Source organism: Castor canadensis, chromosome 5 (genome assembly GCF_047511655.1).
Source record: "Castor canadensis chromosome 5, mCasCan1.hap1v2, whole genome shotgun sequence".
NCBI classification, from domain to species: domain Eukaryota; kingdom Metazoa; phylum Chordata; class Mammalia; order Rodentia; family Castoridae; genus Castor; species Castor canadensis.
The window spans coordinates 17,018,976-17,043,189 of NC_133390.1; the positions used below are offsets into that span (position 1 = coordinate 17,018,976).

A 24,214-nucleotide genomic window follows, 5' to 3' on the forward strand; every position below is an offset into this window, starting at 1 on the left:
AACATATTTGGCCATAAATTATACTCTCTTTTTCCCTTGTAGTTGCTTGTTTCTCATGAGATATTCTTTGGTAAGTGAGGAGGAAACATTGGTGGGAAAGTGTGAAAGGCAAAACAGGAAAAGAAATGAAAGGGCAATCACACTGTATTACAAACGCAACCTCTAAACTACATTCACAGATGAATAAAGGCAGGTACACAAAGCTTTCTGCTATTTCTAGGACTACCTGCACCCTGTTGAATTAAGAAAGGTTATCTGGTGCCAGAAGAAAACAAAAAGTTTCTCTCAAGGTACAAAGCAACTAGGGTGTAGATTATGCTAACTCTGGAAGGGAAGGAAAAAAGGAAAGGATAAGAAAGGCAGGCAAGAGTGAAAGCAAAAGGAGTAGGGAAGTGAGGCAAGTCTTGGGATACTTTCTTGTGTTATTTTTAATGTAACTGTTGATTTTTACAAATATTCCAAGGTATTTCTTAAATTTCAAAATTAAGACAGTTCTTAAATTTCAGAATTTACTAATATTCTAAGATACTTCTTAAATTTTAGCCATGCCAAGTAGAGACATGTCCAAGATATTCATGTTAGATTCAAGCATGTAAAATACTGTTAGTAGTATTGAAATATTACAACCAAAACCATCAAAACTCAAATTATATTCCCAATTACATATTGCATGGCATTTCATTTCTACAAAGAAATTGTATTTCCTCAGAAAGAATCTTCATAGGTAATAGCTACATGCCCACTGCCTTATTTTTCCACAAAAACATGCATTTAGTTCATGGGCATTTGTAATTGAGTCACATGGTACCCAAGATCTGACTGATTGGCTCAAGTTTTTGTTTTTTACTCTAATGGTTCGCATGTCAAATATGGTATAATTTGGAGGGAAAAATGTTCCCGAGAGAATAAAGTCTATGGAATATAAAGATAAATCAGTATGTATTCACTACGTAATTCATACTCTCATGATATCATGTACCCTGGGTTAACAGAAGAATTACTATTGGTTTAACTAGTTTAGCATGCAAACTTAAGTTGATACAGATTACATGAAAGAAGTAATATTTGATCTCATATATATATGATCTCATATATATATAATCCTAGTGAAGTCATCATAAGACCAAAGTTTCTATGATTCCATGATACTTAAAGCCTGGGTCTGCAAGGAGCTGAAAAAAATCCATACACCTTTTAAGGTACTTATCCTACTACATAGGAATGTAAATATGATGAAGACATCTAAAAATGTAGCATGAAACATAATTGTTTGTCTTAGCCATATAAATGGACTCAAACTTCTATTTAAAATGATGAACTTGAATATATTGATATTTTCTTTTCTTTTCTTCAGAACAATGGGTACAAATAATGAAGACAATGCGTCCAAAGCAAGTCTCCTCTCATGTGATGTTTAAAATATATTTGTGGCCCAAGGACACATTCATTTTCTTGATTTAAGCAGATCATCTTCTAGTTTTTAGGTTTAGCTAGCCAGCATGAAATCTGCAGCATACACACAGCAAATGAAGACAGATGTGAGCAGAGGAAAAACCCTTTCCTGGTTCTCATAAAAGCACTCAAGTTGCAGGGCTGATGGTATTTTCTCCTTAAAAGGTAGCAGAGTTTACAATGACAAAAGTTTGCATAGTGGGAAATTGCATAATTCTTCCCCACCCCCACCCAGTGCCTGTTAAAAACAATTCCTCATCATTTTCTCTCTTTTGATATTTTCTAGTTTGCACTCAGTTTCAGTTGAGATTTTCAACTTTACACTGTTTCAAATCAGGAATGGAACACTGTAGAGAAAACGCTTTAAAATTTGGGACCATAGCATTTTTCTTTTTAAACGTTTTGTCACTTGGATGGAACACGTGAATGGTAATGAATCACTGAGCTTTCCAATATGTCCCTAGGCTGTGGTAAGCAGGACACTAAGTCAATCACGTAACTGCTTTTAATTTGCGAGAACTGCATCCTTGTTTCACAGTAGTTTTCTCCCTGAGTCTCCTGACTCTTTCCAGACGTACATTTGAAACTTGCTCAAGTTCAATCCCTCTCGGAACCCTGTCATGAGAAGGCCACTAACAAGAAAACAGAATTTGAACAGAGCGTGGGATCCTGACCTGTTGTGCACTTCTCTGGCCATTTCCAGAGGACCATTCTCTATGGATAACAATAATATGGAGGAAAAGCCTGAAGTAGCATGTTCTCTTTCTCAGCCTTCTGAATCATTTCCAAGTGGATTAAAATGAAAGTAACATGTGTGATCCTAGATGCAGAGATGGGCAGGAAGAAAAGATCATGTAGTAGGTTCAGAGCACTTTTTTAAGGGATGCTTAATTCCTAATAAAAATACAAGACATAGCTCAACAATTTATTTTCATAATCTCCTAATACTGTACAATCACTGATATTTGACAAATCTTGTTCATTTTCTTCAACTAAGTCACTTGGAAACTAAGCTTTAACTTGACAATTAATGGTCACTGAAGCCTCCCTGTCTTCTTTATTCTTTGTTCCTGTTATCATCAGCCCAGAAAAAGAAGATGGATTTTAATACATAAAACTAATAGATGACAACACAGTTTCTGCTCAGGTCATATGTAGGAAATTCAAGTAGGTACCCGGGGTGGGATGTAATGAACAATAGCATAAAGCCTGAGACTGGGAAGGAGAGACAAGAGTTCTTTTAAGTAAGGGAACAAATAATACATACCAAAGCCATAAATAGGCTCATCTCACCCCTATGTGCATTGTGGATGAGTGTATTTCTAGCAGGAACACCACCCACCTGCCACCTACAGGGCAAGCTGTCCAAGAGTCTGAGAATGACTCTTCATGGTCACTCAGGGCCCTACTGCTCTGCAGCCTGATGGGAGAAGTGCTGCCTGCAATGGATAGCAGCACCTTCCATAGAGGACAACTGAAGTATTCAGAAAAGAGAGGGAATGCTGTACCCTAATGCCTTTCTTGAAATCAGAGGGACGAATAAACAGTTAAGGCTGTGGCCTGGAGCACTGGGACTGGATGCATTCCTAAATGTGCGTACAGCACAAACCACCCACAGCTGGCCTTGACCTAGAGGAATCAAGTGTACACTCTCTCTTAAAAAAAAAATGCTTTTTTCTAATGCGCAGCTTTGAAAAGAAGTTAGCAGTAGGGAGTGGTTCTTTGCTGCATCTATGTAGAAAATTTTATTGTGCTTCCTTTCTCTTCAGTTGAATTTTTCTTTTTAGTACTCAGGACTGAACCCAGGGTTGTATAAGCACTCCAACATCTGAGCTATGCAGACCTTTTTGTTAATATTGGTTTTTTTAAGTAGGGTCTCTCTACCTTTGCCAGGGCTGGCCTCAAACTCATTATCCTCCTGCCTGTGCTTCCTGAGTAGCTGGAATTATAAGCATGTGCCACCATATCTGTTTTATTTTATTTGATTTTTTTTAATGTAGCAAGGATAAATATTTCTTTTAAATATAATCCTCTTCTTGTCTCTTTTTGGATATCTTCTTTTCACACAAGATTTATGCTACATAACAGGATGCAAATAACTGATGAAATAGGACTAGCAAAATGACACTTTTCTAGAATCAGAAAAGGAAAGAAGCCTCCCAAGTTGACTTGAAGGTCAGCCATTGTCTAACCCTTAATCTTTGTCCCGTGGCACATGGTTAAGCAGAGATAGTTGTGCTTGTTAAGAGAGCAGGGACTTGAATGGGCAGAAGAGAATTCATCAAGAGTGAGAGTCATGACGGTGTCCCAGATACTCAACAGGTAAGGCAAGAAATCAACACCACCATTCACTCAGTTCCAATAAAAGCTACTGGTGATCAAATATAGAAACTGACCGGGAAGATCTTTAGCACACTAAACTGAAATGACCAGTAATTGTCATGCTTTACCTTTGGTGGATTATCATCCCTTTGTAATCTAGGCAGAAACAGCAGAGCTTCTCTTCTGTCTCCCAAATGTACAGACATAGCAGACATGTACAACTTCACATGCAGTCAGCAGAAAGTCCCAGACTATTGAAGCCACTGCACAAGCCCTTGGTTAAGAAGCTTTCTCTAAGAAAGCTTCATAAAACCTCTTCTAGGATGTTTATAATAGTTGGTTTGTTTGAGATAAGTTGATGTCATAGTTCGTCACTTTGAAAACTTGCCAGAAATTGAGATTTCCTTTTGTGGAGTGGTTTTTCATGTTAAGCACTTACTAAATATTTGTTGAGTGATTTAATAAAACAAATAAGTGAGTATGCCATATCTAGGCCTTTTAGTTGTATCTGCTCCATATCAAAGATAGTTTAAAAGAATTTGCTATACTTTCTGGACCAAGATGGCTTTGTGCTCTATGAGGGCATAAACAGGCCAATTTTAGACCTATTACAGTGTGAAAGGAAAGAGGAATGTGGAGAAACATAGATTTTCAATGAGATAAAAAATATTCATATGTTTCATTCATCGTATACCTAAGAATACTTCCATGTCACATAGAATAGTACTTTCCCTTTTGATGATGTCCAAGTTCTAAACTCAGAGGCTGTGAATATATTACCTTATAAGGAGAATTGTCAATGTAGTTGAGGTTATAGCCTTTAAGATTATACAAGATAATCCTAGTAGGTATGTTATGGTTTGGATGTGAAGTGTGTTGAAGACTTTTTCCCCACCTAGTGGCTCTATAGAGAGGTGATTGGATCACGAGGGGTTTTATGAGTGGATTAAAATTCATTGATAAGTTCATAGCTGAATGGGCTCTTAGGAGGTGGAGCCTGGTTGGAGGAAGTAGGCCACTGGGGATACACCCTGGAAGGGTGTATCTTGTCCCTGGCCCCTTCTTCTCTGGCTCTTTCTGTATTATAGCTGCCATAAGGTAAGCAACTTTCTTCTGCCAAACCCTTCCACCATGATGTTCCAGTCTTGCCACGGGCTTAAAAGAAATGGAAACAGCTATTGACAAACTGAAATTTATGAAAAAATAAGTCAAAATATATATTTCTCCTTTTAAATTGTGTATCTCAGGTATTTTGTCACAGCAATGATAACTGACAAATGCATAGCCCAGTGAAATTATGTTAGTTCTAAGGAGCTCAGATCCTGTACCAGCTGTGGTCAGATAAAGATGTGATGATAGAAGAAGGATCGGAGAGATGCCATATTTCTGGTTTTAAAGATGGTGAGGAGGACCATAAATCAGGAATGTAAGTGGTTTCTAGAACTGAGAAAGTAAGGGAATGAATCCCTGCTAAAACTTCCAGGAGGGAATACAGCCTTACTAACACCTTGAGTTTAGCCCAGGAAAACCCATGTCAGATTTCTGAGCTACAGAAATGTAAGATAACTAATTTATGCTATTTTAAGGAACTAAACTTACAACAATTTATTATAGCACCATTAGGAAAGCAATACTCAGCCCAATAATGATATGTAGTATTTCCTGGCACTGTCTTAAACCCTTTGCATGAAATATCTTAATCCTCACAGCTTCTTCAGGCAGGTACTAATCTTAACGACACTTAGCAGAAGAAGGAATGGAAGCAATCAGTTTTTGCAAACCCAGGCCATCTCACTCTCCAGATCAGGCCGGTGAGCAGGTGATATTGCAGAAAATGGGAATGATTCAGGACAGAGAGCTCACAGGCCTGGGTCAGTTGGAGTTGCTGCAATTTTCCTATAGAAGATATGTGAGAGATATTTGTTAAGCATGTGTGTGTGTGCATCCACATGTCTCTGAGCGTCTGTGTATTTACCTTTACAGCTATATAGGGTCTGTGGGTAGTTTGTATCTTCCAGGGTGCTGCTAAACACAAAGAAGTGACAATTCAAGAAACTCAAGGGAATAGTTTAATAGATTCTCAGTTCATAATTTCTTAAAATAGAATACTGTATCCCTGAAGCTTCTACCTCTATCAGGCAGTGAAGATAGTACATTTTGGTAGCCACTGGCCTGCAAAAATGAAAAGGAGAATCAAGAAAAAACCAAACCATCAGGTTTCTTAGGATTTAAAACTATCCCTCCCCTATACTTTGCATATTAAAAGTGAGTTTCAAACAACAAAACATCAGTGATATTTTGGAATAGGTAAAGGCCAGCAGAAGTCACACTGTGCATGTAGATTCAAGCTCCAACTCTGGGCAACGTCAGAAGGTCGTGTGTCACCAGTATTTTCTGTGCTTCCTTCCTGGAAGAGAACCTTCACCTCCCTCTGTTGGAGTCCTTTCTTCAACTGTTGTGTAATTTCAGGTTTCTAGTTCTGGCAAAAAGAAAGAAAATACTGTCACTATCAGCTTCAAACTAGTAAATCAGAACACATCAGGGCACATTTGTGACTTTTTTCTTCTGGTACTTCTGGTCCATCTTTTGATTAGATTGGAAGAAGAAAAGATGTCATTTAAAAACATTACCACATGAGAGCTTTGAGCATTTGTAGTCATAATGTGATTTCTTATTTGTACAGATTCAAAAGTATATTTCTGACAGAGTTTCATGGAGATATTCTGAAAGAAGTAGAAATATACACCATATTTATGTATATAGAAAAATGTCAAAATGTTACCAATCTTTGTCATATATGATAGATAAATAAATACAAATGTACCAACTATATTAAAAATACAATGTTCTTTAGTGTGGTTTCTGTATGATTTATTTGAGTGAACTAAAGAGACAGATGTCTTTGCTCAGAAATTTTTAAAATACTATGTGTTTCAAAGATTTGAAATTGGTTTGATAGGCAGTTCCTTGAAAAGCAAACTAGCAAGCTGTGATATTGCCATCATCTCATGTTAGCTTCTTCGTGTTCTCCATGTACTTTTTTTTTTTTTCAAGTTTCCCAAAGAAACAAAGCTAACAATCTTAGGAACTGGTAATTTAAGTCAAAATAGGGCTCAATCCAACAGTATTTCCATGTTCTCACAAACAACTGAAGTGATCATAGGCTTCTCTCCTACGTAAATAAGGTCTGTTGGATGAGGTTTTAGCATCACAGAGAATGAATCACTGTGTTATTTATTTATGTTCTCTTTCTAGCCATCTCTAGAGAAAGAACTCTTTGGCAGTCTTCCCACTACTTTCTCATAAGCCCTCTCTTCCTCCCCCTTCTAACCACGCACATTCCCATTCTACAGTCCTGCTATATGGGCCACACCCAGCCTGTTCATTTATGGCAACAGTCTCCATTGTCTTTATGGCTGTTGTGTTGTAAGGAGGTAGTTTTCTGTCTGTTATTGCATTCTGTTTCTTAAATGCTTCATTTTTTTAATGGCAGTTTTTTTTTTAAATCACCTGCATAACCCTTTTTTTTAAAAAAAATTTTTCATCTCTGAATCCTGACAGTGGGCTATAGGGGTTTTTGAGAAGTTGGATAGAGATCTTGGAAGAGATTGTGCTCCTCCAGCCATGAATCCCCAGGTTTGTTTGGCAATACTAATGCAGAAACATGTCTTCAGACAAAGGAATTTCTTTTCAGAAGAGAGACATCCTCCGGGGCTAATTTTTGGGAGGCTTCCTCAGGACAGTGAAAAAGAGGAAGAAAATTTTCATATAGCTTCACCTGATGAGGGGAATGTACCTCAGGGAGAAACAAACAGACGTACAGCCAAACTATCCTCATTTCTTGGATCCCAATTACTTTTTCTGACCCTTGCTTAAGCAATCCTAGAGTTGTAAGCAAGAGACAAACCAGCAGCACTTCCCACTCCTTGTTTTACTTCTTTCTCCTCAAAAATATGTCTTCATTTGGCTTTCAGGAAACCACACTCCTAATTTTTGTGCTATGTACTGGTATGCTTTTTCAGTCTATTTTCCCTAACTTCTAAAAATTGGGTCTTTTACCTATTGTATTTTCACTAACTCTTTGGGTGATTTCATTCCACCTCTGGTTTTAAAGACCATCATTAATTATATTGAGCATTCTCAAATTTGTAGTTCCTTCTTGGAACTCTCCATGAAACCCAGACTCCTGCATCCAATTACCGCCTAGGTGTATCTCCACTGAACATCTAAAACACGAGCATGTCCAAAACTGAATTCCTTATCTCCTTTCCCCACAACTATCCCATTTATCTTTTTGTTTAAAAAAAAGAATATTAAAAGTAATAATAAAAAGGAATAAGGAAGAGAAGATAGAGGTGAATGGGAAACAGGAAGAGTGCATCTTTTGCATTTCTCTCCATCTCAGAAATAGTAATTTGTTTTTCTAAGTCCCCAGTTCAAAATCCATGAAGTCATCCTTCTGCATTTTCCTTTTCTCACACTCCACATTCAATCATCAGTAAATCCTACAGTCTCTAGCTCAAAGAGCTCATTCCTAACCACTGTTACAACTTCTACTCTCACTATCCTGATCAAATCCACCATCATCTGTCCTGTGCATCATTGTTCTCTCTACTCTGCACCCCCACCACAGTCTATTTTCAATTTCACAACCAAAACTACCCTGTTAAAATATAAGTAGAACTCTTTCACTTCTTTGCTCAAAATCCTCATTTCCAATTCATTCAAAATAAAAACCAAAGGTTTTACTTGATTTGATCACTCCTCTCTTCATTCCTCTGATTTCATCTCCTGTAGTCTACTTGGTCACTCTGAAACAGTGATAGTGGCTGCTCCACAAATGTGCCCAGCCTACTTCCTCCTCAGGATCTTTGTCCTTGTTCTTTATTTAGTTGAGGACCTACCTCTCCCAGATAATCTGTATGGCTAACTCCTTCACCTTCTTCAACTCTTTGCTGTTATCTTCTCAGCTATTTTAACTATTACAAAATCTCTACTCCACATGCCCCTCCTTCCTTTATTCTTCTCTTGAGCATGTATGATTAAGTTAACTTAAAATGTGAGCCTCATTAAAGAATACATCTTTAACTCTTTTATTCACATCTATACTCTAAATCTCACATTGGCCCCAGTGTGTAGTACATTACCTGGTCCATGGTATGAATTAAAAACTATTGATCAAATATTGATAAATTGATAAATCAGGAAGATGATTAGAAAATACACATGATTCTTGGCTAAAACGTATTATTTATTCTCTCATGTGTTTGCTTCTCTGATTGATGAATAAGCTAGAAGGGAAAATGCTTAATTATAGGAATATTATTCTTAACAGGCTAGAGAATATCCAGGCCTAAATATCCAGGTTTTGTCCTCTCTATCTCAGATCCCACCATGTCCTAGATACTTCTGTTCAGCTAAGAGTCTTCTTTTACACAAGGCAAACATCTACTTTACCACACCAGCAACAGAACAGGGCTGAGGGTGAATACATCTTTGACTTGTCTGTTCTTCCAATATAACATTCTTGGTTCTGAATTGTCACCCAACTGTAAGCATTACCTCATTTTTATCTCCATTTAATCCTTGATTAATATGAAAAATCATCTTCATAACTGTATACCAGAAGACATGTAAGCTATGTCAACAGGGAACCCAGGCACCAGAATTCATGGGTGGATGATGGAACTACCATAAAAGAGATGGAAGAGGAAGTAGTAATGTCAGCATAAATGGCTTATATATTTGGTGATTAAAATTTCATTGCTTGGCCATTGAAGGAATAAGTTTTGAAGTTAATAGATAATTTTGAGAGCTTATGTTATAGCTTTCATGATTCTGCAGTTTTTAAAATTAATATTGGACAAAGCCATCCTTGATGATTATGTCATTCTTTTTATCCCAGGTAAAATTACTGAAAGAAAGAAATGTAACTCTGATATTCTTAATCTCACCAGCCAGCATGTGCAAAGTGAAATTAACTTGTTTTTTTGGTAGTGAGTGGGACATTTAACTGAGAGAACTATGTATGAGGCAAGTCGGGAGACAATAAGCCAGAGAGTTAAATACTAGAAGGTTTGTTATGAAGAAAAGGTAACTGATTTGAGGATTGCTTCTCAAGTGGGGGCTGTTATGAGATTGCTGATCATGGGATACTAAGAGAGATGAAAGAAAAAGTGAAATTGGGGGTTTGAAGCCAAGGAACTACTAAAGTGAACAATAGCTGGATCACATTGAAGGGGTTAGGGCAAGAGGACCACAAAAAAAGAGAGGTACAAATAGGGAAATATGGAGGAGAAGAAATGATATAAAACTAGCCAAGAGTTCATGCTATAGTCCATTTCATGTTGCTATAATAAAATACCTGAGACATGGTCATTTATAAAGAGAGGGGTTATATTTAGCAAGCATACAGTTCTGGGGATCCATAAACTTGATTCCAGCACCACTTCTGCGAGGGCCTCGTGATGGATAACATCACATAGTAAGAGCACATATATGTGCGTGCATGCATACATGCCAGAATATGTGTGTGTGTGTGTGTGTGTGTATGAGAGAAAGACAGAGAGAGTATGAAAGAGAGAGAGAGAGATCACATAGTGAGAGGAACTAAAAGATCAAGGAGGAGGCTAGGATCCTTCAAAAACAATCTCTTGCACAGCAACTAACCTACTCCTGTGAGACAGGCATTGATCCTTTCTAGGGTAGCTCCCATAATCTAAACACCAGCTCTCAACATTGTCACGTTATGATCCAAGCTTCAACATAAATTCTGGTGGGGATAAACCATATTCAAACCATAATAGTCTATAATTTCTAAAGCAAATGAAATAGAAAATTGAATTCATTAAATTATTTTTATATGTCACAATTTCCATTCTCCAAAGTCAACAGTTAAAAAAGGCAAAGCATGAAATTTGCGAAACAAATCCCCCCAAGTGGCTGCTAGTTTCTTTAAGGTAACTATGCTTGTAATTCTTATTCCTCTAACAGCTGGGGATAAGGCCAGTTAGAAAGAGAGTTTTCTATTACAGATTTTTTTATTCATAATGACTTAGGACCCTTAACAAATAATCTACTGAGCCTGCTATTTCCTTTTATATAAGAAACATATAAGTAAAATTGTATATTAATTAGCCTTTCTCAGGCAAATAAAACATTGATATTCTTCAATGAAATGAACAGATTGGATTTGGAACTCACTATATAAATATTCTTTCCATCCTAAACCAATGTCTACAGGGAGGTGATGCAGACCTGTATGAAGATAAGGTGGTGGGATAGAGATAAAGGAGCAGATACAAGATCTGCTAGGAATTGTGAAGTCCAGGATGGAGATGTGGTATTTTCTAGAGGGATCCCCAGGGGCATGAAAATTACACTGGTAAGGGTGAATGAGATCGTAATGATGTTGAGCAAGAAAATCAGAGTCCTGAGGCTTGACCCTTGCAATTCCCTTCCTTTAGGAAGTGGGAGAAGAAGCAGTAGCAATAAAAGAGACTAAATGTTGTAGCAGAGAAGTAGGCAGGAGACGTGAGATATGGCAATATAAGAAAGATGTCAACCAAGAAGGACTAGCCTAAATCACTGAATGATACAGAGGAGTCAATAATGATTCATTCCAGGAGACAACTGATGCTTTCTTAGCATCCCTGAACTTTATTTTAGTTTCCTAACACATCTTTTTCTTTTCTTTGGTCTGTTTCCACTTCTATCTGTACCTCACTAGTTTATCTAGTGAGCACTTTGCTAGGTATATACAGTCATCAAATTTAATCTGATGATTGTTGGCATTGATACACAGGCCATGAAAAGGATCAAATAGCTTAATTTAGTCAGGTTGGTGGGTATTTCCAGGTCCATTTCTCAGTAAGCTTTTCATGTTCTCATCTGTCATAAAATTTGTACATTCTCAACCAATATGTCATTTGCTTTGAGAGTCATATAGAAGTAAATTTCCAAATATTGCTATTCTAAAATAGACTCAAGAGAAACATAAATGCAAAAATGAAACCTGTTGAAATATTCCAGGAGTGGGGGGAGGGGGATAAAAGAGAGCAGAGAGGAGGTGAATTCAAATATGATATATTTCATACACTGTAAGAACTTTTCTAAATGCCACAATGTACCCCTACTCAGCAAAACAATAAAAAAAGAGAAATATGCTTCTAGGAATTAGAGTTAGCACACTTTCAAGAAAAACACAGAACAATAAAACTATAATGAATAGAGGAAACATTTTCTTTCCTTTTAATTGAAGTATTTGGGATTAATGCCAGGCCAACCCATATTGGAGCCTAAGGCACAAGAAAATACCAGCAATATTTTTTGATATTTTGTTCACTGTGGATTTTTTACTTTAATTTTTATGTTTTAAAATATTATCTATCTTGATTACTGAATTTTTTATGCCCTTTAAATTTTGATCTCAAGGTAAGTAAGACTGGCTGGAAGTGTACACATTTGATGGCAGAGTAGAAAAACAAACTCTCATTCAAAATCTGGCCTGGAAATGCTCACAGACCCAAGGAAATGAAGCTATTTGATCCTTTTCATGGCCTTGGATATCTATGTTTGTTATTATTTAGTCATGTCCATAAGTGGGCAAATGCAAACATGTAACAGGGTAACTCTTGCCTCAGAGCTAGTCTAAGACAAAGTCCTCTGTGTGAGGAAGAGTGAATTACATCAGAGAGATTGTCACTCTCAAAAATTTGAACTAACAGTGCACAAGGATTCCAATAGGAATTCCAACCAGATTAGAGGTTGAATGAGCCCTTAAAGGTGAGTCATTCTTATAAAGGGCAGACTATGAGTAAACCATAAAGACAAATAAGAAGAAGTTATTGGAAGAAAAAAGGTTCACAGCACACAGAGTCAGTTAGAATAAAGAGCTGCAGGAAAAAAGATGACAGAGAAGCACGGACAGCACGGGCAAAGCAGGTCGCTGGTGAAACTTCCAAGTGAGGAGTTACCACCTTCTGTTCTGCAATCAGCTGTGGCTCCATAACTATCCAATTTGGAGGCTTTCAGATGACAGGTTGCCTTACCTTTTCTTGAGCTCCCCTTTGTAAATCTTTGTTTCTAGTACTCACAATCCTAATTAAAACTCCACACACAAAACAAGAAAGAAAATGGAACAAAAGGACAATGACGGAGAGCTCTCTGCTAGGACACATGGAGGAAAACAAGAGCAAGCAGGTAGTAAGTGGTGAGTCTTACTTCACATCCATCATAGAAAGGAAAATAAGTCAAGTATAAAACCAAGGACAGTTTGAGAGCATGGGAGAAAAGTATGCGAGAATTTACACTAGATGAAATCAGTCATTTGCTGATGGTAGTGTGGGGGGGGAAACTGAGAGGCTTTTGGGTAGAGTTGGGAATAAGGTAAAACTAATTAAGAAATGAATCAAATGAACAGACACAGTGGGTCATGCCTATAATCCCAGGTCCTCAGGAGGCAGATATCAAGATAATCATGGTTTGAGAGTCAGCCTAGGCAAAAAGTGACCACATCCTAACAAATGAGCCATCTTGACAAATGAGGGATGATGGTATATAATACTGTGATCCCTAGGAAGCAAAAGCCACAGGTAAGAGGATAATGGTAGAGGTCTATCTCAGGCAAAAGTATGAAGCCCTACCTGAAAATTAATCTACACCAAAAAGGACTGGTGGGTGTGTCTCTAGAGTTAAAGCCTATCAAACATGAAGCCCTAAGGTCAAATCCCAGTTCTGCTAAAAAAAAAAAAAAAACCCAAAAAACAAAAATAAAAAAACCTACCAATTTGCTGCCCTACCTCATTTTTCTTGGTGAATTTTCATTGTAGGTAATTAAATTTATCATGTGGACTTTCTGTGCTTTTATATGATATTATAAAATCACTTTTGGTACATCTACTTGTTTTGTATATCAGAATTTAAGCAATTTGTCTTTCTAGACAACACAAAAATAGGCAGAAGTTTCCTTTCTTTCTTTTCTCTTTCTCCCCTTTCCTGCAGTCCAATGTGAGATACTTTATTTAAACAAATCCTGAGCCAAGGTCTGTTGTTAGGGACTTCCATGCCAAATCCAATCTGGGACACTCATGCTCAGTCCCATTTCACATGAATGCTGATGTCCACGGCTGTGCATAGGAACGGAAGGGCAGGAACTGACCCCAAAGCTGCATGGAACAGTAACTGACAGCCAGCCTTTGGCCCACACTGAGCACATCTACTTTTAGCAGAGAAATTTGTTGATAATATCCTCTGCCAACTTGACTGCTCACATTAAGACAACGTAAGTTAGGAACAGTTATATAAATCATAGAACAAACAAATGTGAAAACAAAACATAAATAAGCATAACTCTTCAGACCACAAACGTGAGCAGTCAATGTTGCAGGACATGTGAAAATAATACTAACAAGATATGAAAATGAACACGTGTTAAGGAAGAAGAGGATTTGTAAAGAGAATAGTAAGAAACCATAGTAGAGGTCTTAGAGATAATAGTTCAAAACTGTAGATCTAGTCACATACCCTGTGTATCATCAAGTTTGCTAACAATGTAAATAATACATGAGTTACTTACACTAGCACAAACAGAGGAACAGTAACTTTGATGGCTAAGGAAGAATACTTATTGTTCTGAGATATTACTTCAACCACAGAAATGAAAAATAATATATCTATATAATTATATTTCCAAAATATTACCCAAAAGGGACACTTTTATGTAAAATTACCTGTCTAATAGAATAATTCATAAGAAAGTAGCTTCCAAATCAAAAAATTAAGAAATGAGAGTCTGTCAGGAAGAGAGACTAAAATCTAAATTCATTACCATCACGAGAGCCATATTTGTCTCTTCAGGACAACATCTCATTAATTTCATATTTTGTTTAGTAAAAACAAATACATCCTAAGTAGTACATTGTTCCATTTGTTGTTGCAAAGCCAGTAGAATAGACTATTATTTTCGTTAAGATTAGCTTTGGTATTTTTAGACTAAACTAAACAAGCACTCAGATCTCAAAAAGCAATCATTTCTTCAAAACAGTGGATCAGCTGTCCATGGCTCCCATTATATCAATAAAGATAAAAACAATCTAGTAGATGTTTTAAACGGAATGAAGCCAATTACTGCACGTTTTTTAAAATAGAAAACATCTTAAAATATTAACATTATAATGCAAACTTTTAAGTTATAAAATATTGGACAAAGATATACTCAGAATATTTGATCCAGAAATTTAACTTTAAAACCAAATATGGAATTTATTTCCAGAAATTTTTTTCCCTAGTCCCACTCTTTAGTTTCATTTTTATTCTCAATGAATGAAATACAATAACACATGAATCTAAACAAATCTTGTCTTTAGTTTTCTTTCCTTTTACTTATTAAAACTTACACAGACATTCTGTAAAGGACAATTTTAAAGAGAATAGAATGACTCTCATTAAGTATTTGAGAAGCTACCTTGGATAAAAATTACTGGGTTTATTTTGGTTAGAAAACTTTGGACCAGAGAAATTTAGACATCAGTCCAAGGAAAAGCCTTACCACCGGGACTATTTTAAATAATGAGGTTCTAGAAATGCAGTATACCCTTGGGATCTGTGTGTCTAGAGTTCCAAAGACACCACCATTGAGGAAAAAAGCCATGCATTGCTCTGCATGCAGAGTTCAGCCCTGTTCTGTGGATGCTTAATTCTTTCGTCCCCACTCAACTTCTGCTAAAGACATGCTGCCTTTCAAGAAATCTCAAATTTTCACTTTATCATTCACTTAAGCACCTAAGCTTTTACCTTGCTTTTGGGGCACGATTTGCTTTTGGGGAGGCAGATTTTTCACAAAATTAAGGGCAAGGAAACACTCAGAAGATCACAGAATGGTTTATACACGACTGATGATAATGTGGGATTAACTGAGAGCTTCTCCACATCAACTAAGTTTCTCAATAGGTGCACAGGAATGTAAACATTATGTCTCTGAATTTTTTTTAACTTTTAAAAAATTTATTATTTTTTGACCATGCTTTTTCAACCCCATGTGTAAATCCACAAAGAGGACTTCCTGTATTCTAGACAGACCTTGTAGTCATTCGTTGGCAAAACTGCTAAAGAGGAGATTTCTACAGTAATTTTACTTTCAAATTACTTAAATATCAGGTTTCTTTGAACACCAGGAATTCTTTTACTTTATAACCTTGTATTATTTATTATATTAAAATTGCATTATACTGCAAACATTGTTCATTTTAATAATTTGTAGGTCGATGGGCTCGGAGAGGTATAAGTCACTATTCAATCGTTCATTACAACTATTTGATTCTGAGTCCAATAGTTACAAAATCAGCACAAAATGAATTATGCATCTGAAAGAGAAATTACTTGAAAACATAAAGAATTCTGTAGCAATTTCAAAGAGGGCTAAAGATGGAAAGCATTTTTAGATCTTAAGTAAAAACTACATAATATTTTTTAAAGGACAGTGGTGTAGGTCTGAGATAGAACATGTACTTAGCACACACAAGGCCCTAGGTTGGATCCTCAGCACCATGAAAGATAAATAAGTGAAATAATTTTAAGAAATATTACATAATATGATGGCAAATAAAAAGTAATTGAACTGTGAAATAGGTGCAGTCTAACTCCTTCAGAAAGTTAATTTCATGTCCCTGAAAACAGAATTCAGAGAAATTGAGCTCCACCTACCTTTAAGCTTCCTACATATTGATAAAGAAATTCTAAATATATGTATTTTTTTTTAGCAAAAAAGGCCTGATTCTTTAGCTACATCTTCATAAGAAAGTTATCAGTGCCATAAAAAAATGAACAATTACTCAGGTATCTGAATTGTTGTAATTGTACACACAGCCTCCCTTTTAGTACACATATTTCATTAAACTATAAGATCAATGTTAGCATCCTAACATCTCACAAGCCCTATATACAATATGCTGATAAAGGACTTGGTATAAACTCTCATTTTGCAAATTAATAGGTGAAAATTTGGGGATGGGGACTTCGACTAGGTGGTAGAGCACCTGCCTAGCAAGTGTGAGGCCCTGAGGTTCAACCCAAGTACTACTAGAAAATAAAAACCTCTTGAAAGTCAAGTAAATGTTTCCAACATGGTTTTAAAACATGTGGCCCTACTGAATGAAAATAACTTCAACCCCAGGATACTCTACCCAGCAAAGCTATCATTCAAAATAGATGGAGCAATAAAAGTCTTCCATGATAAGCAGAAACTAAAACAATATGTGACCACAAAGCCACCATTACAAAAGATTCTGCAAGGGATCCTGCACACAGAAAGTGACACCCAACTTAACCATGAAAAGGCAGGTAGCACCAAACCACAGGATAAGAAAAAGCAAGACAGTAGAGAGTAACATCAAGTTAGGTACACACAATCAAACCTTCAAACAACTAAGATAACTAAATGGCAGGAATCACCACATACCTATCAGTACTAACACTTAATGTTAATGGACTTAATTCACCCATCAAAAGACACCGTTTGACAAAATGGATTAAAAAAGAAGATCCAACAATTTGTTGCTTACAGGAGACTCATCTCACCGACAGAAATAAGCATATGCTTAGGATGAAAGGCTGGAAGAAGATTTACCAAGCCAATGGCCCCCGAAAACAAGCAGGAGTAGCAATACTTATCTCTGACAAAGTAGACTTCAAACCTACATTGATCAAACGAGATAAAGAAGGACATTCCATACTAATAAAAGGGGAAATAGACCAAAAGGAAATAATAATCATCAATCTGTACGCACCCAATGTCAACGCACCCAATTTCATCAAACATACCCTGAAAGACCTAAAAGCATAAATAAACGCCAACACAGTGGTTGTGGGAGACTTTAACACTCCATTATCATCAATAGATAGGTCATCCAAACAAAAACTCAATAAAGAAATCCAAGATCTAAAATATGCAATAGATCAAGTGGACCTAGTAGATGTCTACAGAACATTTCATCCAACCTCTACACAATATACATTCTTCTCAGCAGCCCATGGAACCTTCTCCAAAATAGATCATATCCTAGGGCACAAAGCAAGCCTCAGCAAATATAAGAAAATAGAAATAATACCATGCATACTATCTGACCACAAGCAGTAAAAGTAGAACTCAACAACAAAAGTAAAGACAAAAAACATGCAAACAGCTGGAAACTAAATAACTCATTACTTAATGAAGAATGGATCATCGATGCAATAAAAGAGGAAATTAAAAAGTTCCTAGAAGTCAATGAAAATGAAAACACAACCTACCGGAACCTATGGGACACAGCTAAGGCAGTCTTGAGAGGAAAGTTTATAGCTATGAGTGCATATATTAAAAAGATTGAAATATCCCAAAGCAATGACCTAATGATACATCTCAAACTCCTAGAAAAACAAGAACAAGCAAATCCCAAAACAAATAGAAGGAGAGAAATAATAAAAAGAAGAGCTGAAATCAACGAAATAGAAACCAAAAAAACCATACAAAGAATTAATGAAACAAAAAGTTGGTTCTTTGAAAAAATAAACAAGATCGATAGACCCCTGGCAAACCTGACTAAAATGAGGAGAGAAAAAACCCAAATTAGTAGAATCAGGAATGCAAAAGGGGAGATAACAACAAACACCATGGAAGTCCAGGAAATCATCAGAGACTACTTTGAGAACCTATATTCAAATAAATTTGAAAATCTAAAAGAAATGGACAGATTTCTAGATACATATGATCATCCAAAACTGAACCAAGAGGAAATTAATCACCTGAATAGACCTATAACACAAAATGAAATTGAAGCAGCAATCAAGAGTCTCCCCAAAAAGAAAAGTCCAGGACCTGATGGATTCTCTGCTGAATTCTATCAGACCTTTAAAGAAGAACTGATACCAACCCTCCTTAAACTGTTCCATGAAATAGAAAGGGAAGGAAAACTGCCAAACACATTTTATGAAGCCAGTATTACACTTATCCCAAAACCAGGCAAAAACACCTCCAAAAAGGAGAACTATAGGCCAATCTCCTTAATGAACATTGATGCAAAAATCCTCAACAAAATAATGGCAAATCGAATTCAGCAACACATCAAAAAGATTATTCACCACGACCAGGTAGGCTTCATCCCAGGGATGCAGGGGTGGTTCAACATACGAAAATCAATAAACGTAATAAACCACATTAACAGAAGCAAAGACAAAAACCACTTGATCATCTCAATAGATGCAGAAAAAGCCTTTGATAAGATCCAACATCATTTCATGATAAAAGCTCTAAGAAAACTAGGAATAGAAGGAAAGTTCCTCAACATTATAAAAGCTATATATGACAAACCTACAGCCAGCATTATACTTAACGGAGAAAAATTAAAACCATTCCCTCTAAAATCAGGAACCAGACAAGGATGCCCACTATCTCCACTCCTATTCAACATAGTACTGGAATTCCTAGCCAGAGCAATTAGGCAAGAAGAAGGAATAAAAGGAATACAAATAGGTAAAGAAACTGTCAAAATATCCCTATTTGCAGACGACATGATCCTATACCTTAAAGACCCAAAAAACTCTACTCAGAAGCTTCTAGACATCATCAATAGCTATAGCAAGGTAGCAGGATATAAAATCAACATAGAAAAATCATTAGCATTTCTATACACTAACAATGAGCAAACGGAAAAAGAATGTATGAAAACAATTCCATTTACAATAGCCTCAAACAAAATCAAATACCTAGGTGTAAACCTATCAAAAGATGTGAAAGACCTCTACAAGGAAAACTATCCACTTCTGAAGAAAGAGATTGAGGAAGACTATAGAAAGTGGAGAGATCTCCCATGCTCATGGACTGGTAGAATCAACATAGTAAAAATGTCGATACTCCCCAAAGTAATCTACATGTTTAATGCAATTCCCATCAAAATTCCAATGACATTCATTAAAGAGATTGAAAAATCTACTGTGAAATTTATATGGAAACACAAGAGGCCACGAATAGCCAAGGCAATACTCAGTCAAAAGAACAATGCAGGAGGTATCACAATACCTGACTTCAAACTATATTACAAAGCAATAACAATAAAAACAGCATGGTACTGGCACAAAAACAGACATGAAGACCAGTGGAACAGAATAGAGGATCCAGATATGAAGCCACACAACTATGAGCAACTTATCTTTGACAAAGGAGCTAAAAATATACGATGGAGAAATAGCAGCCTCTTCAACAAAAACTGCTGGGAAAACTGGTTAGCAGTCTGCAAAAAACTGAAACTAGATCCATGTATATCACCCTATACCAAGATTAACTCAAAATGGATCAAGGATCTTAATATCAGACCCCAAACTCTTAAGTTGATACAAGAAAGAGTAGGAAATACTCTGGAGTTAGTAGGTATAGGTAAGAACTTTCTCAATGAAACCCCAGCAGCACAGCAACTAAGAGATAGCATAGATAAATGGGACCTCATAAAACTAAAAAGCTTCTGTTCATCAAAAGAAATGGTCTCTAAACTGAAGAGAACACCCACAGAGTGGGAGAAAATATTTGCCAATTATACATCAGACAAAGGACTGATAACCAGAATATACAGGGAACTTAAAAAACTAAATTCTCCCAAAACTAATGAACCAATAAAGAAATGGGCAGGTGAACTAAACAGAACTTTCTCAAAAGAAGAAATTCAAATGGCCAGAAAACACATGAAAAAATGCTCACCATCTCTAGCAATAAAGGAAATGCAAATTAAAACCACACTAAGATTCCACCTCACCCCTATTAGAATAGCCATCATCAGCAACACCACCAACAACAGGTGTTGGCGAGGATGCGGGAAAAAGGAACCCTCTTACACTGTTGGTGGGAATGTAGACTAGTACAACCACTCTGGAAAAAAATTTGGAGGCTACTTAAAAAGCTGGACATCGATCTACCATTTGATCCAGCAATACCACTCTTGGGGATATACCCAAAAGACTGTTACTCCAGAGGCACCTGCACATCCATGTTTATTGTGGCACTATTCACAATAGCCAAGTTATGGAAACAGCCAAGATGCCCCACCACTGACGAATGGATTAAGAAAATGTGGTATCTATACACAATGGAATTTTATGCAGCCATGAAGAAGAACGAAATGTTATCATTTGCTGGTAAATGGATGGAATTGGAGAACATCATTCTGAGTGAGGTTAGCCTGGCCCAAAAGACCAAAAATCGTATGTTCTCCCTCATATGTGGACATTAGATCAAGGGCAAACACAACAAGGGGATTGGACTATGAGCACATGATAAAAGCGAGAGCACACAAGGGAGGGGTGAGGATAGGTAAGACACCTAAAAAACTAGCTAGCATTTGTTGCCCTTAACGCAGAGAAACTAAAGCAGATACCTTAAAGCAACTGAGGCCAATAGGAAAAGGGGACCAGGAACTAGAGAAAAGGTTAGATCAAAAAGAATTAACCTAGAAGGTAACACCCACGCACAGGAAATCAATGTGAGTCAATGCCCTGTATAGCTATCCTTATCTCAACCAGCAAAACCCCTTGTTCCTTCCTATTATTGCTTATACTCTCTCTACAACAAAATTAGAAATAAGGACAAAATAGTTTCTGCTGGGTATTGAGGGGGGGGAGCGGGAGGGGGTGGAGTGGGTGGTAAGGGAGGGGGTGGGGGCAGGGGGGAGAAATGAACCAAGCCTTGTATGCACATATGAATAATAAAAGAAAAATGGAAAAAAAAAAACATGTGGCCCTGTCATTATTACAAATTGAATAGTAATTGGAGAAAAAAGTCTCTGTGACAACAAGGACAAAGTTTGTAGGAAAGAAATCTGAATGAATGCATTAAGATTTAGAGCAGCATTCAAGCAAAGAAGTCAACGTGTAATTCTCCAAGGAGGCTTTCTGATGACTTATTACACTAATGGTTGCCATTTGCATATGACAGAATATTCTCTGAAATATAACCTAAAATATATCGAAATGGCTGGGACTAATACAGGGAACCAAGCATGTCACACACCTGACACATCAGTGCTTCACATCAGGCTTTACTAATGCAAGGTTATGTCTAGGAAATTGAGTTTATTTATGTTTGCTTTCTGAATATTGGCAGATACATTTGTTTCAGAATCCTTCTTTCAAGCAAAAACTTCCAAGTCCTCATTATCAAAGGTGGCATGGGCAGAAGTGAGGGACTGGCACAGGAAGCATCATGGGAAGTATAATGTTGAAAGTAGTTATCCTAAGTGCAAAGGAAAATACCAGAAGGAAAAAAGGCTAGGCTTTTCTCTTTTGTATCACTCAAAGTTCCATTTTGAAAAGCACATTTATTTATTTATTTATTTTTATTTTATTATTCATATGCACATACAAGGCTTGGGTCATTTCTCCTCCCTGCCCCCACCCCCTCCCTTACCACCCACTCCGCCCCCTCACTCTCCCTCCCACCCCCTCAATACCCAGCAGAAACTATTTTGTCATTTCTAATTTTGTTGTAGAGAGAGTATAAGCAATGATAGGAAGGAACAAGGGTTTTTGCTAGTTGAGATAAGGATAGCTATACAGGGAGTTGACTCACATTGATTTCCTGTGTGTGTGTGTTACCTTCTAGGTTAATTCTTTTTGATCTAACCTTCTCTCTAGTTCCTGGTCCCCTTTTCCTATTGGCCTCAGTTGCTTTTAAGGTATCTGCTTTAGTTTCTCTGCGTTAAGGGCAACAAATGCTAGCCAATTTTTTAGGTGTCTTACCTATCCTCACCCCTCCCTTGTGTGCTCTCACTTTTATCATGTGCTCAAAGTCCAAGCCCATTGTTGTGTTTGCCCTTGATCTAATGTCCACATATCAGGGAGAACATACAATTTTTGGTCTTTTGGGCCAGGCTAACCTCACTCAGAATGATGTTCTCCAATTCCATCCATTTACCAGCAAATGATAACATTTCATTCTTCTTCGTGGCTGCATAAAATTCCATTGTGTATAGATACCACATTTTCTTAATCCATTCGTCAGTGGTGGGGCATCTTGGCTGTTTCCATAATTTGGCTATTGTGAATAGGAAAAGCACATTTAATATTAATTCTTGGCAATAAGTCCAAGGAGAGAAGGATTTTGGAAGAAGAATTAGCAGGATATAAGTCATCTTAAGGAAAGGAGGAAAGAGAATAGAAGAGGCTGCTAAGAAACGAGGTAGTAAGAAGATGGATGTGAAACAGAGAGCCCTGACCTTAACCTGAGTTCCCCTGTGGCTTCTCCCTGGTGAACAGAGAAGCTTGGGCAAAATGTGTAAAAGACTGGGGTCCAATGGGTTATTTATCAAGGGATAACTTGTTCTGCACTAATTTCACATTCCATAGATCACTACAGTGATGCCAATTTTGGCTTGTGTTTTTCCTGGTTTCTTCCTGCCTTCTTACCTGTAAGACTTGCCTGAAACCTAGAAGCATAGGTGTCTCCATGGTGCATGGAGCCTTCTCTAGGAAAATGTAGTTCTATGGGATGTGTGCTCAATTCCATCAGTTCTGGTTTTATTTGAGAGGCAGGATAGTGTAGTGGATGGGAGGAAAATATTTGGAGAAATATCAACATTTAAATGACTACAAAACATTGATGTGTTAAGGTGAATAGGTTACCTAACTTCTGTTATTGCCAGTTTCTAATCTGTGAAAGGGAGAGAAGAAAAGTACTCCTAGGATTTATTAAATTAATATATGCACTATGCTTAATATAGTGATTGGATTATGAGTTTCATTTTATTATTATTAGTATTGTGCTGGGTGGGGGTGCACTGTAGCATTTACAAAGGTTCTTATAATTTATCAAATATATCATACTTCAATTATAATGAGTTTTAAATAAGTGCTAGTTAATATTTTTATTGTGTCAAGATAGAATGAAGGTCTTATTTTCTTTTTCTGGACTATTGCATACTGCTGGTTACATGAGCTCTGGTACTGGCATTTTATGTGCCTTGTACTCTAGAGAGACTTCTTTTAATAATGCTTTGAGTCTTAGCTGTTTTATAGAGTGGGAAATTGGTGCATCCCCAAACCAAAGTGCCTTGTTGGGGGTTACAGTTTCTGTTTCTTCCAGGGATCTAACCTTGAAAGATTAGCCAAACAGTGAAAAACAGATAAAACACAGGTTCCACATGCACCTTGCTTTGCTATGGTGTCCAGATGGACATTTTAACTTTTCAAAATATCTTTATAAAACCAGTGCTTGATGGGTAGGGGATCATATTATGGCCATGCCACTGATAATTATCCTGGCTCAATCCAAACGCATTTCCCTCTTACTCAGAATTTCCACTACGCAACTTGTAGGATGAGATGTGATGGAAGTAGTTAAATAAACAAGAGAAAAAGAGAGAGAGAGAACAAAATAGTATAACTCCATTTTGCTTCAGACAAAATTCCATTCAATAAAGTTAAT

At 36.9% G+C, this 24,214-nt stretch overlaps 1 long non-coding RNA gene across 2 annotated transcripts in view; it reads right to left on the minus strand.

Moving 5' to 3' along the window:
- Positions 1–5,840: 5,840 nt before the first annotated feature.
- LOC109701394 (uncharacterized) overlaps positions 5,841–24,214 on the minus strand; it is a 186,970-nt gene continuing 168,596 nt past the window's right edge. For both annotated transcript variants that reach the window (XR_012447892.1, XR_012447893.1), the window contains one exon: positions 5,841–6,253. This is a non-coding gene — a long non-coding RNA (uncharacterized lncRNA). The remainder of the gene's footprint in view (positions 6,254–24,214) is intronic.